Raw genomic sequence first — 15,316 nt, 5'->3', positions numbered from 1 at the left:
ATAGTCTTTTGTCTTTCCTTGGTACCATTGTTCAACTACCAACAACACACTTTGTTATCCATTTAACTCAAACTCCCCTAAATGTCCACACATACTTCACTAGTAGAAACTGAAAAATGCAGAGGGTCAAGATACATAAGGTTTAAGGGGAGAAGTGTAAAAAAGGAATGATCAGGGGCAGATGACAAAGGGAGACGGTATTACAGAACTTAGATTTTAACCTTAGAGCACTATGGAGTCTTTGAAAATTTTAACTAACCCATGTCAAACTAATTTCCCTTTTAATGTGATAAGTGTGGTTACATAAAAAGGCAGGCAATATTAACAGTAAGGGGCTTCGTATCAGTCGCTTTGGTATTTTAGTTAATATATAGTTTTTTGGGGTGGCAGGGTCAAAGCTCTTCTTCCAATACTTTAATTTTTCCCAGGCTTTGTACGTTATAGTTGCATCCCATCTACTGAAATATGACTAGCAATTCAGAGTTCAGAACTAACTGAATTTTCCTGCTTCTGCTTCTTGGGTTTATGAGAATAACAACTATATTTAGGCTTAAGAATTTAGTCTACTGGAATAAAATACAGGCTTCATGTATTCATCCTTACTGTTTTTCAGTATGAAATCTTAAAAAAAAGGGCATGTGAGAGGTTTTAATATTTTATTTTTCTTCCTTTCAAACTTTGAGTCAACGTTCACTAATTTTGGTTAGATATGATTCTCTGTAAGGCACTACTGATTCTTGATGTCAGCAAGAGATGGCAAGAACCCAGAAAGGATAAAGGTAATTTATGAGCAGTAGCCAGTTTTCTGGCAACTGGAATGCTTTGTTGCAAAATAAAGTTTATTATTAAAAGTTTCTTTGTCTTCATACAGCACCTGTCACTGCCCGTGTTTTTCAACACCTGGCTTAACACAAAACTACTAGAGAGCATATGAAACCAGTTCTTCAGGAGGTTAGTTGAACTCAGCCCTCCAGTATGATGGATTGGTGGCTGTGGAAGCCCAGAAGTAGGTACCAGTTCCTGGTAAACATGCTCAGCCCATCCCTTGACCTGAACCCTGGGTTTTGGGATAGAGTGAAAAAATGAGGATTAGAATACTGGCTTCAAAAGTCATTTGTGAATACACAGTGATTTCATGTCTGCTCTAACCACACTGACACAGACACATAGTTTCTGCTGGTTCATACCATCCTGGGTCAGTTCCAGTTTTACCTCTGCCACAACTTTCTGCGGAATTTCTTGTAAGTGACTTAATTTTTCTTTCTTTTTATGAAAGATGAGAAGAGTAGACTATTTTAAGACTTCCTTCTGTGGGTTTTCAGTGACATTCTATTTACTTGACTTAACATCTCACAGTGAAACTTTGAGGTAAGAATGAAAATAACTTGTTAAACCCTATCATGTGTAAAATTGGAAGAAATAGGCTAGTATACTGAAGGGGATATTGTATTGGATGAGGTCCCTAGGTAAATCTCACTTTCTGAGGGGGTTGGACCTTCCAGATGTTCTCTCTGATTATCAGATTGTCCTCTATACTGAAGCCTGTGAGTCTTACATGATAATGAGATGCTACAACTTTGCTTCTAACCCCCAGTTTGAATTTAGGTGCACATATTTAGTGTTCTCATTTTAATATATTTTGAATTTTACCTAATGTCTTCTTCTCTCTTCTGTTGATTACATGGGTTTTCGCATTTGGCTTATTCATGTGACCATATTTTATTTATTGTATTCTGGCATTTTTAATATTAAGCTGTTAATATTTCTGGGATAAAACACATTTAGCTGGAAAAAAAAAAACCCATACTTAACTGTAATGTGTTCTTCTTTACTAAGAGATAAAATCCAAGTATTTGTGTTTTATGAAATGTCTCTTTATTAGTGAAATTGTAATGAGACCTTTTTTTTTGTATGATTATTGCTATTTTGGTACTACTGACTTTTATTACCCAAATGAAGTGTTTTGGGTAGCTTTTCTGTGCTACCCATGAGAATTATCTTTTCATGTTTAAGAGAAATTACCTTTAAAACTGTCTGGGTCCCAGGGCACCTAGGTGGTTCAGTGGGTTCTGACTCATGATTTTGGCTCAGGTTATGATCTTGCCATTGTTGGGTCAGGCCCCAAGCCCCACATTGGGCTCTGTGCTCAGTGCAAAGTCTGCTTCAGATTCTTTCTCCTTCTCCCTCCCCCTCTGCCACCCTCCACTCGTGCTCTTGCTCTCTCTGTCTCTCTCTCTCAAATGAATAAATAAAATCTGTCTCAAATGAATAAATAAAATCATCGTAGAGTACATATAAAACAAACAAAAACTGTCTCGGGCTCAAGCCTGGTGGAGAGATCATTCTTGCCAGTTTCTTCTATAATGATAGTAAAGTTTAGATGGTAAACACTTAGGATCTATATTTTTTAAAGTCCTAGATTCATACCAGCAGTGTGACTTTGGACACCTGTTAAAAACTCTGTGTGACTGAGCTGTAAAATGTGGGTAATGGTTTTAATGTCCTTTAATAGTCTTGAGATTAATCAAGTAGTTGGAAAAATGTCTAATATAAATACTCAATAGATGAAAATATTTTCCTCCAATGTTATTGTCTTATCTCCAGGTATTTTTTTAATTGTCCTTATCCCCCCCCCCCTTTTTCCTACTTTCCTTGGAATTTTTCTCCCAGCTTCTTTCTTTATTTTTTTTTTTAAGATTTTATTTATTTGACAGAGAGAGAGAGAGAGAGAGCACAAGCAGGCCAAGTGGGGAAAAAAAAGAGGCAGACTCCCATCTGAGCAAGGAGCCCCACACAGGGCTTCATCCCAGGTGCCCCTCTCCCAGCTTCTTGAACCATGTTTGGCTGAATGCTCTGTAAGATAGTCCTAGAAGAACATAAAAATTTAAAAATATTAACCTTAGGTAATAGGACCACACAGGTAAACTTTCCCTTTGTCCCTTTACTCTCCCAAGTTTTATATGATGAGTACATGTTACTTTATAATCATCATGAAAAACTGAGTGAAGGAGGAGCTCATGTCTCATGTATGTGTATGCATGTGTGCATGCACACGCACGTATGTGTGCACAGGAGGGTGATCAACGCTAATGATAACATTAAGAGTACTTAACAGGGACGACTGGGTGGCTCAGCGGTTGAGTGTCTGCTTTTGGTTCAGGGAGTGATCCCGGGGTCCTGGGATCAAGTCCTGAGTTGGGCTCCCCACAGGAAGCCTGCCTGTCCCTATCCCTTGTCTGTGTCTCTCTTTCTGTGTGTCTCTCATGAATAAATGAATAAAATCTTTAAAGAAAAAAAAAGAAAGAGTACTCAACAGCATTTGCGATAACCCTCAGAAATGAGTCTGTAGTAAACAGATTTGCAATGGAGAATTTAGTTGATAAATACTCAAGTTGTTATTAAACCTAAGTTCAGATTGGATATTTCTTATATTCACTGTTATAATTAAAAAAAAAAGAATTTTTAAAAAAATTAAAAACAGTGATATCTCCTGTCTTTTTGCTGTGCCATACTTACACAGTAAGCATCATAGAGCACATACCAAAAGCTTAATGTGATTAGATGGATGCCTGGTGCCATGTATAATATCAAGTCAGAATTTTAGAGGTTACCAGTTTACATTTTCTGTTATTATTTAAAAAGAATTGGACATAAAGAATTGGCTGCTGGCCCTCCCCTCTGCCCTGCAGCTACCTGCTGCCTTCTCTTCATCCAGCATAGCCCTACTGCACTCTGACCACCCCACATGCTGTCTGGGTTCAATACGGCCTTCCATCCAGGTCTCGCTCTGCAGCCTCCTCCAGATCCAGCTCATGGTGGACCTTGTGGAAATAGGGTCTTCACATCCCATCCTGGGAATCCCCAAAGTCTTTAAGAGAAACACCAACAGCAAAAAGATGAATCTGGGAGTTGGTGCCTACCGAGATGATAATGGAAAGCCTATGTGCTCCCCAGCATCCAGAAGGCAGAAGCCCAGACTGCTGCAAACAATATGGACAAAGAATACCTACCCATCGTGAGACTTGCTGAATTTTGTAAGGCAGCTCCAAAACTAGCCCCAGGAGAGAACAACTAAAGGTTGAAAAGCAGCAGATATGTCACCCTGCAGACCATTTCTGCAACTAGGGCCTGAGGACTGGAGCCAATTTTCTGCAGAGGTTTTTTTAAGTTCAGCCGAAGTGTCTTTCTGTCCAAACCACCCTGGGGAAATCACACACCCATCTTCAGGGATGCTGGCATGCAGCTACAAGGTTAATTGATACAATAACCCCAAGACTTGCAGCTTTGACTTTACAGGCTCTGTGGAGGACATTTTGAAAATGCCACAACATTTTCTCCTGCTTTCCTGTCTGAGCCCACTGCCCCATGGGAGTGGACCAATGCCATGAGCCGTAGAAGGAAGTGGCAACAGTGATGAAAAGGAACAGTCTCTTGACGTTCTTTGACATGGCCTCCCAAGGCTTTGCCAACAGTGATGGCAACAAAGATGCCTGGACTGTATGCCACTTCATGGAACAGGGCATTAATGTTGGTCCCTGCCAGTCCTATGCCAAGATCATGGGCCTATCTGGTGAGCACATGGGAGCCTTCACTGTGGTCAGCAAAGATGCTGATGAAGCCAGAAGGGTAGAGTCACAGTTGAAGATCTTGATCTGTCCCATGTATTCCAGCCCTTCCCAATCAGTGGAGGCCAGATTGCTTTGACCATCCAGACCAGCCCTGACCTACAAAAACAGCGGTGGCAGGAAGTAAAAGGCTTGGCTGACCAAGTCCCGATCATGTGGACTCAGCTGGTCTCCAGCCTCAAGAAGGGAGGGCTCCTTCCACACCGTGACAGCACATCACTGAATGGACTGCCATGACTGCCATGTTCTGTTTCAGGGGACTAAAGCTTGAGCTGGTGGAGAGGCCAAGGAGTTCTTCATCTGCATGACAAAGGATGGACACACCCCTGCGGCAGGGGGCTTCCTTGCCCAAGCCTTTCTCCAGGTCACTGAGTAATTTCCCTGTGAGAGGGACCAGAGCCGACCTTCCTGTCTACAGCCTCCACTGTTGTGAGATTCAAACGGAAGAAGGAGGGTGGATGGTGGCAAGCAGGTCATTCTTTCAACCACAGTACTTAAACACTCAACCACTGAATAAGTTTCTCAGAAAAGAACATGTAGTGAAATAGGGCAGAGGCATCTGTGGTGGGTGTCTGAACTTTGTGGCTCAAAACCAAGCTCCTGCTCATCCTTTAACTCCAGCTATTCCAGAAGAGCTTACAAAAAAGACATGGCCCAAAAAACCCCATCGATCATGCCATTGTGAAGTTCCAGAAGCTTTAACTGCAGCACATTGTGGTGTTGGGGACACCTCTGTAGATCCAGCATGAGAATAGCACCTGTGAGAGGCATTGCGGGAAGACCTGGCTCTAACATTAGCAGGCAGCCTCGTGTTTGTCCGCTCGTGATTGAGCAAGCTTATCCACACACCTCGTTACAGAAATCGTGTTTCATGAAAACCAGCAAGTGTGCTGCCGCTGCAGCCAGGGAAATAAAAGATGCTGTTTCCTGTCTTATTTAAGAAAAAGAAAAAGCTCTGCTGTTTAATGCTTTCGGGCATTTTAATGTTCTTCTCTTCTCCCTTCGTGTTGCTGTTCTTTCCCTTCAGCACAGAGCTTTATAACCAGCCTCAATTTTCATCCTGTTCTACTGCTCGATTGACCATCAACCCCAGCCTATAGGGGTTAGTTCAGCATCCTCTTCAGTGATTGTCTCCTGTCGGGATGCTCCCTCTGCCTTGTTGGTCCTCTTCCTCCATTCAGTGCAGTAGTTCAGTCTCTCATCTCACATCAGCAGCAGGCAGGGCAGGGCAGCACCAGGGCAGAGGAGTATCTGGGCTTTGGTTTTAACCTGTGTGTGCTGCCGGCTGGACTCAGGCTTCACCCTTTGGAAAGATCACCACCGTCTGCTCCAATCATGTAGACTTATTACAGCCTGGTTTCTTTGTTATAATAAAGTTTCTATAGCCCCCGCCCCCCAAAAATAAAAAGCATTGGCTATTCAACCACATTTCCATAAAATAGAAACTCAGCAAGTGATCAACTAAAGACTATAGTAGAGGTTAGTTGGTACAAAGGGAATTTCTCTTTATTGCTGTAGAGTTCATCTGTCCTGTTTCATGGGGTGCCTGGGTGGCTCAGGCAGTTAAGCATCTCCCTTCAGCCCAGGTTATGATCCTGGAGTCCAGGATCTCCCCCTCTGCCCGCTTGTACATGCGCACTCTCTCCCCCCCCCAATAAATCAATCAATCAATCGATCAATCAATCTTTTTAAAAAATAAATTCCTGGTTTATAAAAATAGTTTCAGTACTTAATTTGCAGAGCATGACTGATCACTATGGCCCTTATAAATTCTTACTTTTAGCCAACCTCAGTGCTATGAAGAAAACATTTAAAAAAAAAAATCACTTCAACACTTCTCTATAGCAGTGAAGACTATTGGCTCTCCTTTCTCTTTTCTCCCGCTTGTGCCTCACTCCTACTCCTTTTCTGTGCCAGATATTGCCTAATCTTAACTTTTTCCTTATTTATGATGATTTGGCCACTCATTTCAGGAAACCTATTTAGTCTTAAAATTGGTACTGAATAATTGTTTTCTTTAAAACTGAGGCTGATTTGGGGGTGCCTGGATGGCTCAGTTGGTTATCTTCCTTTGCCTCAGGTCATGATCCCGGGATTGAGCTCCGTGTCAGGGCCCAGGGATCATTCCCTGTTCAGTGGGGACTCTGTTTGTCCTTCTCCTGCCTCTCCCCCCCGCCCCGACACCCTAAGTCGTGTACTCTCAATTGCTCTCTCTCAAATAAGTAAATATATACATAATCTTTTAAAACTGAGGCTAATTTTAATTAGATGACTTTGAGATTTTCATAATTCCTGAATTTGAAATATTTTGGGATTTCAAATAAGCCAACTGAGGATTTTAACTCAGGTTGTAGTGAAAGCCATAGGCTCACTCATCTGTATCCCCAGCTCCCAGTGAAAACACAGAGGAAAATAAAATTTACAGACAGAAGTTTGTAAATTCATAACAGCATTGAGAATGAGAACAGATGGAGTGACCATCAGCAAAGCAGAGACTTTCCAGGTTTTAGAAGACAGAAAGCAGATGGCATCGATGGGTGAACCAGGGTAGAAGAAGCCCCAGGCCGGCATACCCATGAGGAAAGCTGCAAGTGGAATCTCTTCTTCCCCATAGATTGCTGAAGAGCCTTTAAGCTGAGGCCGTAGGAACAGAGCAGAAGAGATGATAGGACAAGGTATTATATATGTGTATATTAAGAGCTAACTGGATATCCTACCCACATACCAGCCCATACAAGTGTTGCAGTAACATTGGTTCCTGTGCTAATTTTGGAAATCTACTTTTGAAAAAAGTTTCTTTTTAAACTCTCATTTTGAGGAGGACTGGGAGTTCCAGTGAAAGTGTTAGTGACTGAAGGTAACCTCTGCTTGTTTTGGTTTTTGGAGAAGAATCTAACCTGGCAACCTGTTCCTTGCCCGTGAACCTTGAAGTGAGCTCCTCTGAAAATGCCAGTGAACGTGAAGTCTCCAGATCTGTCATGGGAAGGAGATCTAGTCACCACCAGAAAAACCTGCTTTGCTGGACTGAGGAAGCTAGAGGAAGAAAGCCTAGCCAGTGGTGACTTGAAATTAAATAAAATGTAGTATGCTATTATTGCCAGATTAGTATAGGATGTAAATTAACAATTCACAAAATAACTAAGTAAATGGAAAAAATATTCACCCTCTTCATGTAATCAAAGATGGAATAGAAATAACGAGATCTTTTTTCTAATATAAAAGCAGATTTTTTAAAAAGAATTCTGATTGCTTAATAGGAATGTTGTGAACAGTTAATTATACAGTCCTATTGAAAAGGAGTTGAATATTATGTCTGCTAAACCTTAAACAGTCCATTCATTCATTTCTGTTTCTTGGAGTCTACCTCATGAAAACATTTTAAATGTAGAAATAGATGGTCATTCATCGTTACACTAAATAATTCTAACCGGCTATAACATTTTATATTACAGGTCTTGGTAAGTAAGCTTCTATAATACATCTACAGAATGACATACTAAATAGCCATTAAGAATTATAGCCAGGAAATCAATAGAACAACCCAGAAGAACAAGTATGACTTAAGTGGAAAGGGATGCAGAAGGCAAACTTGTGTGTTTATAACCTCTTCCCATGGTGTCTCAGTACTTGATTGTGAGATCCTTGAAGTCAGGGATCCAGACTTGCTTATCTTTGTGCCCACCCACTACTGCCCCCCACCCCATGCCTTGGCATGGTACCTGACCCTCAGTAATTATATGTTGGCTCAGAAGATGGGCATAGGAAAAACAGGAAGGAAATCCAAAAGTAAGCCAAAAGATGAGAGAAGCCACTTTACACAGAGAGAGCTAACTTACTAATGAAACATGCATTAAGAAGTGGAATTTAACAGATGTCTTCATGTGCACTTAAATTCCTTAAAAATATTTCATGTGCTAATGATTGTTTACTGTTAAACTTTTTGTCAGTATTTCTTCTAATATCTAAGGGGTTTTTTTTGAAATTTATTTCAGAGAGATCGAGAGAGCATGCGCATGTAGGGGGAGAGGGACAGAGGGATAGAGAAAGAAAAACTCAAGCAGACTCTGCACTGAGCACAGAGCTTGACCCTGGCGCAATCCTATAACCCCAAGATCATGACTGGAGCCAAAACCAAGAGTTGGTCACCTGACCATGCCACCCAGGCACCCCTCTAATACTAAGGTTTGATATAAGTCTTATTTAGTTGAATAATTTTTAAGCAGGATTATTTAGATATAATTAGTTCAATTATTTTTTTCTGGTTGCATTTTTTAAATTAGCAAAGCTTCCATAGACAGTATGAAGTTCATAAGTCTATAAACAAGAGAAACTATAACAGTATATATTATTTATATTTATATTTATATACACACACACATATATATATTTAATTTATAGCTCACACACAGTAGAACCTAAAGCAAATATAAGTTGCCCAAATTATACTTTTTTGTTAGAGTTGTTAAGCATCCAGGCTCTGAATATTTTTTTTTATCCAATTTTGTAGCTGGTAAATTCAGTAAATAACACTTAATGTATTTAATTTTCAGATAAGTAACATTCTCATGGTTCAAAATTCAAATGATTACTTTCTGTTGTGTATCCTTCCAGAGTTAGCATAGGAATACAGAAGCAATATGTATATTCTTTATAATAATTATTTGCTGTTTTCCTAATAAACTACATAATCTTATTTCAGAAGCACATTTAGGTGTTCAAAGACAGATGTTAAAATAGCTGTAGATAGTGATTTACAGCTATTTTACTCTTTTACCTTTCGGGTTCCACCCTGTTATTTATTTCTCAGCATTACTGAATCAAGACATGAGGTGGTAACAAAACCACTGAGGCCAAGGTGAAAAAAACACTTATACTTGGGCTATACTTAGATTCTTATTTTAAATTATTTTGATCTATTAAAAGATCAGTATTGATTTTCATAATTTCCTTTCATGAATTCTTAATACCTACCCCTCCCCACCACAAAAAGCTGCTTGTTCCTCTTCTTTTTTCTTACCCATGTCCATTCTAGGCAGAAAGTTTGGTGATTTGGGTTGAACTTTCCTTTCCTTCACCTCTCATATCTAATCTGTCCCCATATTGAGTGTCTCTTGAATCCATCCATACCCTCTCCCTGGTCCACAGTCAAGTCCACGTGGGCCTGTAGCCTTCCAGCCATCTGCCTGCCTCTGAGTCATAGTCTCTCGCTTCAAAACTCGTGGTGGGTCTCCACTGCTTGGAGGACAGGAATCTAAATCCCTAGTACATCCCTAGTACATTTTCTTTCTGTTTCTGTCCCTTTTTACTTCTGGCTTCATCTCTCACTCTCGCTCTGGGAGTCACCTGGTCAGCTAATGCTTTGTCTTTCAAGTCTCAGCCTTCCTCATTTGTTCCAGAGAATTTTTGTTAGTTTTAACTGCCGCAAGGGCTTTACCTTTGTGGTGCTGTTAGTAATTTTGCCCTGGGCTGAATATATGCTGCATATAAAGGTAGGATCTTCTAAAAAGATGAATGTTTATTTCCTATACTTACCATATTAGACATCTTACATAATGCTGTTTTGTTCATGTTAACTTTGGCTTTGCAAATGAGCAGAGACCCAGGGAGATAAAGTAATTCGAGCCTTTGTGATTTTAAGGGTGTAATTTGATATCTCTCATGTTTGGCAAGTCATATAAATTTATTCAGACAAAGCAAAATGTTAGACCATCTTTAAGCAGTTTCCAGCTACTGTACCCTTATAACAGTATTATTTTCCTTAGTTCAGTCTTTATTGTAATTTTGTATCCTCCTTATTCAGTGCAGCTTGAATTGGAAAATATTATGTCGTTACATTTCAAAAATAAAACAGTGCCTCAGGGACTTTCTAACTTGGATATTGATCTTTAGAGCTTGATTGTATACTTTAAAATGAAGATCTCCTATGAGTTTAGGGCGTCAGTTACTACTAATGTTATTTATTATTTCACCTGGACTTCTTCCACCTTCTCTTTTTCATAATGACTAATTAATAAGGTTTTGCTTATAAATATTCAAAACAGTAGTTTCTCTTGTCACTTAAAATTTGTCATAGATTTATTGGAATTCCAAAAGTATGAAATAAAAAAAATGATTGGACTTCATCAAAATTGAAAGCTTCTTCTCTTCCAAAAACAGGTAAGGAAAATAAAAAGATAAGCTACAGATAGAAAATATTTTCTTATAAAGGCTTTTATACGAGAAAATATAGAGAACTCTTACAACTCACTGAAAAAACAAAAACCCAATTTTTAAAAATGGGCAAAAGATTTGAACACCAAAGACATATAGATAGTAGACAACCACATGAAAAGATGCTCAATATGATTAGTTTTTAGGAAAATTATAACCACAGTGAAATACTGTTACTCAAACTATTAGACTGACAGTTCCCAGATAGAAAGCAACTAAAAATCACATACATGTTAGTGGAAATGGAGAAGGGCATAGCAACTTGGAAAACATATTTAAACATGAAATTACCATGCAGTTTAGCAGTCTCTTTCCTAGATATTAACCCAAGAGAAGTGGAAACACACACACATACACATATATGCGCGCACACACACAAACTTGTATGTTTATAGCTTCTTCATCTTTAACATATTTTAAATGGAAACAACCCAAATAAATGTAGATGGAGAAGCAAATTGTGCTACTTCCAGACAATTGAGTACCATCCAACATTAAAAAAAGATGTATGCACCACTGGTACATGTAACAATATGGATGTATCTCAAAAGCCATAGCTAAGAAAAAGAAACCAGGCACAGAAGTCTATATGTATAATATGGTCCATTTATATAACGTTCTGGAAAAGGTGATAGGAACTAAAGTTGGATCAGTGGCTGCCAGGGGATGGGGTCAGAAGGGAAGCATGACTGCTAAGGGGTAAGAGGAACCTTTTTGGGGGAATGGAAATGTTACGTATCTTGATTGTGGTTGGTTACATGACTATACATTTATCCAAATTCATTAAAAAGGTGATTTTATTGTATTTAAACCAAACTGCCTTTGAAGAAAAGTTAAAGCCAGGTTTCAACATCAGAAATTATCTTCACAATTTTTTTAAAGATAGATAGTAGATAGATAGATAGATAGACAGATAGATAGATAGATAGATTTGAACAAGCAAGAGAATGAGCAGTGGGGATGGGCAGAGGAAGAGAGAGAAAAAAAAAGAAGCAGACTCCCTGCTGAGCAGGAAGCCAGACATGAGGCTCACTCCCGGCACCCAGAGATCATGACCTGAGCTGAACGCAGATGCTTAACCACCTGAGCCACCCAGGCCCCTGTATCTTCACAAAATTAAGGGTAAAGAAAACTCTAGGACATAGATCAGAGGACTCCTAAATCAGGTCCTTTGTCTTTTGATTTAGTGGTCTTTTTTTTTTTTTTTAATAAATTCTTCTATATTAAAAAAATAGTATTTTTCATTACCAGATTTTGTGCCTTTACCAACATACAATCTTCTTGCCCCCAAAACAGGATCTTATTTTCATTTATTTGAGTCACCCTTTATAAAGTTACCTAGGTACATTATTAAATTCTCATATATATCTTAGACCATTTTGTTAATCTTTTTTTTTTAATTTTTTTTTCAATTTTGTTAATCTTATTCTGTTATGTACCCTTTGTGAAAGCTGTTGTAAATTCAGGCTTTTCTTCCATTTTATATATAAACTTTTTTTTTTAAATTGTTAGACATTTGGTTGTTTCCCGTTTTGGCTACTGTGAATAAAACTGAACATTCTTGTACAAGTCTTTGTGGACATATGTCTTCATGTCACGTACCTAATTGTAGGAGTAGAACTTTGGGTCGTAGGATATGTATATGTTTAGCTTTTTGAGAAATAGCCACTTTTGAAAATGATTGTGCCTTTTTTTTTTTTTAAGATTTTATTTATTCATGAGACACACAGAGAGAGAGAGAGAGAGAGAGAGAGAGAGGCAGAGACACAGGCAGAGGAAGAAGCAGGCTCCATGGAGGGAGCCTGATGTGGGACTGGATCCTGGGACTCCAGGATCATGCCCTGGGCCAAAGGCAGGCGCTAAACCGCTGAGCCGCTGAGGGATCCCCAATTGTACCATTCTTATACTTCCATCAGCAAAGCATGAGTTCTCATAGTTCAACATCCTTGCCTACATTCAATATTGTCTTTTTAACTTTAACTTCTAGTGGGCATGAAGTAGGATATCCTTGTCACTTTAATTTGAATTTCCGTCTGATGTGGAGCAACTTATTATGAACTTTTTGGCCAAAGAAATAACCTTTTATGAAGTATTTATGAAGCTCAAGTATTATGCCCAGTTTTTATTGGGTTGCTTATATTTTTTCATTAATTTGTTGGAGTTATCTATTCTGGATGCAAGCCCTTTTACAGACATATATGTTGTGAATATTTTTTCCCAGCCTGTAGCTTATCATTTAATTTTCCTAACAATCTCTTCTGATGAGCAGAGGATTTTAGTTTTAATAGTTCAGTTTTTCAGGGTTTTTTTTTGTTTGTTTGTTTGTTTTTGTACTTAATATATTTTGTGTCCTCTCTAAGAAATCTTTTTTCTCCCTCAGGGTCTCAAAGGTATTTTCCTATTTTCTGAAAATTTCATATATTAGCTTAACATTTGAGTCTTTCATACATGTCAAATTAATTTTTTGGTGTAGTGTGAGACATGCATAGAGGTTCTTTCCTCCCAAGGTTTATACAATTGTTCTAGGACCATTTGTTGCAGATTGTCATTCCCACCATCTAATTGCTTTGACCCCTTCTCCCATTATACATTCTAACTGGTTCTTTGAAAGAATTCTATTTTGGGGGATCCCTGGGTGGCTCAGCGGTTTAGCGCCTGCCTTTGGCCCGGGGCGCAATCCTGGAGCCCCGGGATCGAGTCCCGCGTCGGGCTCCCTCTTCCTGTGTCTCTGCCTCACTCTCTCTCTATGTCTATCATAAATAAATAAAATTTTAAAAAGAAGAATTCTATTTTTTATATAACAAAGTTATTAATAGAATCATCTATCCTTTGAAATCTCGTTAGAGCAGTTTTTTAGTTGATTCCTTTGACTTAAATGTTACCAATTAATAATGATCATTTACTCCTTATATCTCTTTCTGATGTCATCAGGTGCTACTTTCAGGACAATGCAAAAGAGTGATGGTACTGGGCATTCTTATCTTATTCCTGACAAAAGCGTTAATGGAAATGCTTTTATAAAATGCTTTTATTGTGAAGCATGATGAGATTTTTTTAGGGTTTAGTTTTAAGGTCACCAGTTTCTGTATTAAGTGAGTACCAATAAATTTCTACTTTACTATGTTTTTATAAGTAGTGAACTTTGAATTTTATCAAATATTCTAGACCTTATAAATATACTAATACAATTATTTTCATCTATTAATATGAGGAATTATATTGACCTCCTAAAATATAAAGCTATTCTTGCAATATCTGGTTGAACCCCACTTGGTCACTTTGGTTTATTCTTTAACATGCTGGATTCTATATGGTAACATTTTTTATTTAAAGTTTTGCCCTGTATTCACATGATAGGTCAGTTAATCTACATTTCCTTTAGTCTCTTTGTTAAGACTTCATCAGTGTTAATCTAGATCTCTGAGGATAATTGGAAACATTCTCTGAAACATTAAATAGTATTGATAATACCCGTTCTTTATTTTTTAAAAAGATTTTATTTATTTGAGAAACAGCGAGAGAAAGAGAGCGCACAAGCAGGGAGGAGTGGGAGAAGCAGGCTCCCCGCTGAGTAGGGAGCCCGATGGTTAGTGGGGCTCTATCCCAGGACCCTGAGATCATGACCTGAGCCGAAAGCAGCCACTTAACTGATTGAACCACCTGGGTGCCCCAATTCCTTCACCCATTCCTGAAGTGGCTGGAAAATTGTACCAGTGGTATTATTTGTGCCTGGTATAAACCTAAATAGTCTTAAATCCCTTTCAAAAAAGAATAGTGTGTCTTGTTTCCTTGCTCAAGTATACTCTAACTCTTCTAAAATTGTTAATTTTATACTAAATTCCTGGTGGGGTTTTTTTGTTTTGTTTTGTTTTTGTTTTTACTGAGCAGATACTCTTAATGCAGATAGGGAGTGTCATGGGTGAGTTGTTTGTATGAAATACTTTACAGGGCCGCCTGGGTGGCTCAGTGGTTGAGCATCTCCCTTAGGCTCAGGTCGTGATCACGGAGTCCTAGGATTGAGTTCCCCATTAGGCTCCCTACTGCCTATCTCTTACTTCTCCCTCTGCCTATCTCTCTGCCTATCTCTCTGTGTGTCTCTCATGGATGAATATAAAATCTTAAAAAAAAAGACTTTTTAAAAAAGATTTATTTATTTATTCGAGAGAGACACAGACAGAGGGAGAAGCAGGCTTCATGCAAGGAGCCCGACACTGGACTCGATCCCAGGTCTCCAGGACCACACCCCGAGCTGAAGGAGGTGGTAAACCGCTGAGCTACCCGGGCTGCCCGAAAAGAAATACTTTTTTGAGAATGAGTCACTAATTTGACGTCTACCTACTTGTGATTAGTAATGGTTTGATAGGAACTAAACTTTAGTGATCATAAACCTTTAATGCAGTTTTGAAATTGGAGGGGAAGTAAATACTTCATTTAACCTCTTTATTACAAGGAATCTCTCATTAAGAAGTTCACAGCTGATA

General features: G+C 38.7%; 1 protein-coding gene and 1 pseudogene across 1 annotated transcript in view; both read left to right on the top strand.

The window, feature by feature from the left end:
* RALA (RAS like proto-oncogene A) overlaps window positions 1-15,316 on the top strand; it is a 73,147-nt gene that overhangs the window by 31,972 nt on the left and 25,859 nt on the right. The gene's annotated exons all lie outside the window — the stretch shown is intronic.
* LOC100682966 lies at window positions 3,746-5,001 on the top strand (annotated as a pseudogene).

This window comes from Canis lupus, chromosome 18, assembly GCF_011100685.1.
Source record: "Canis lupus familiaris isolate Mischka breed German Shepherd chromosome 18, alternate assembly UU_Cfam_GSD_1.0, whole genome shotgun sequence".
Classification (NCBI taxonomy): domain Eukaryota; kingdom Metazoa; phylum Chordata; class Mammalia; order Carnivora; family Canidae; genus Canis; species Canis lupus.
Note: the sequence above shows the minus strand (reverse complement) of the source record. Positions and strands in the feature narration are given on the sequence as shown.